At 38.1% G+C, this 1,966-nt stretch overlaps 1 non-coding gene across 1 annotated transcript; it reads left to right on the top strand.

Moving 5' to 3' along the window:
- The first annotated feature begins 1,588 nt into the window (after nucleotides 1-1,588).
- LOC128193411 (small nucleolar RNA R71) lies at nucleotides 1,589-1,691 on the top strand. The gene has a single exon (XR_008244632.1). It is a non-coding gene; the product is annotated as a small nucleolar RNA R71 (small nucleolar RNA).
- The last annotated feature ends 275 nt before the right edge of the window (nucleotides 1,692-1,966 follow it).

The following is a 1,966-nucleotide window of genomic DNA, read 5'->3' as shown; positions in this document are numbered from 1 at the left end:
TTCATCAGTTTGAAAGCATGTATCTTCATCATTTGGGTGAGACATTGCTTCAAAAACATTGAAATTTACTTCTTCATTCTCTACTCTCAATTTAAGCTTTCCATCATCAACATCAATCAATACTCGAGCAATCTTCATGAATGGCCTTCCCAAAATCAAAGGAATTTCTTTATCCTCTTCCATCTCCATGACAACAAAATCCACTGGAAATAAGAATTTGTCTACCTTTACCAACACATCTTCTACTACTCCATGCGGATATTTGATTGATCTGTCTGCCAATTGTAGAGTCATGCGTGTGGGCTTCAACTCTAATTCTCTAATCTTCTTAAACATTGACAGAGGCATAAGATTGATGCTGGCTCCAAGATCAATTAACGCTTTCCCAATAGCCAGTTTACCAATGGTGCATGGAATTGTAAAACTGCCTGGATCTTTAAACTTTGGTGGAAGCAACTTCTGAATGATAGCACTGCACTGGCCCTGTACTTCTATAGTTTCTTCCTCAATATACTTTCTCTTCTTTGTGAGCAAATCTTTCATGAATTTCGAGTAAGCAGGTATTTGTTTCAGTGCTTCTGAGAAGGGCATCTTGATTTCCAACTTCTTGAAAATATCAATGAAACTCCTGAACTGTTTTTCCTTCTCGTTTCTAGATAGAACCTTTGGATATGGAAGATGCTTCTCATACATCTATTCTTTCTTTTTCTCTCCCTCTCTCGCTTTTTCACTTTCTCTATCCTCTTTCTCTTCTTCTTCATCTCCCTCTTTACTCATCTCATCTTTTTCTTCACTCATTTTTTTCTCAAATTCTCTTTCTTTCAGAATTCTTCCTGACCTTGTAGTAATAAGATTGCATTCTTCCTTTGGATTTACTTCAGTGTTTGCCCCAAAGTCTTTCTCTGGTTTTTCTTCCAACTTCTTAGCTAATTAACCCACCTGAATCTCCAAATTCCTAAGTGAGGCTTCTGTACTTTTATGGTTGGAAATTGATACCTGCATAAACTGCTGAAGAGTTTCTTCCAGTTTTGATGTTCTTTCTGTCAGAGAAGGTTGTTGCTGAAAGTTCTGTGGAGGTGGTCTGTTGAAAGGAACAGCTTGTCCCATACTCGGATGTGGTCTCCATCCTTGATTAAAACTTTGACGTTGATCATAATTTGTCTGAAGACCTTGATTTCCCATATAATGTACTTCTTCATGAGACATGCTTTGCACTACACATTGACCATTATTATGATCTCCTCCGCACAATTGACAACTCTGAACCATCTGATGTTGAAATTGAGAAACATTTTGCAGTTCTTTAGGTAGCTGAGATAACTTCTTCATTAATGTCTCAAGTTGCTGAGTCATAATCTTGTTCTGAGCTAGTAAAGCATCTTGAGTTTGAAGTTGAAGAACACCTTTTTGTTGAAATTGGGCTCTTTCACTCTGAACTTCATTATCATTCGCAGCCATTTTTTCAATCAGATCATGTGCTTCTTCAAGCGTCTTCCATCTGATACTACCTCCAGCTGATGCATCTAACATTAACTTTGTTTGAGATTTCAGCCCTCCAAGAAACAAATTTAACATTGTAGGCTCATCAAATCCATGAGTAGGGGTTTTTCTCAGTAGGCCTTTGAATCTATCCCATGCTTGACCTAGAGTTTCATCAGCATCTTGTTGGAAAGAAGAAATCTCCTGCTTTCCCTTATTGACTTTGGACTGAGGGAAGAACTTGTTCAGGAATTTGGCAACTACATCATCCCAGACTGTCAGACTATTCTTTGGGAAAGAATTCAGCCACACTTTTGCATTACCAGCTAATGAGAATGGAAATAAGCTGAGTCGGATTGCTTCATCTGGAACCTGATGAATCCTCACTGTATTACAGATCTCCATGAAAGTAGCCAAGTGAGTGTATGGATTCTCATGAGATAATCCATGAAACTGATTGTTCTGCACCAAATGAATAAGAGCTGGC

This window comes from Vigna angularis, chromosome 7 (genome assembly GCF_016808095.1).
Source record: "Vigna angularis cultivar LongXiaoDou No.4 chromosome 7, ASM1680809v1, whole genome shotgun sequence".
Lineage (NCBI taxonomy): Eukaryota > Viridiplantae > Streptophyta > Magnoliopsida > Fabales > Fabaceae > Vigna > Vigna angularis.
Note: the sequence above shows the minus strand (reverse complement) of the source record. Positions and strands in the feature narration are given on the sequence as shown.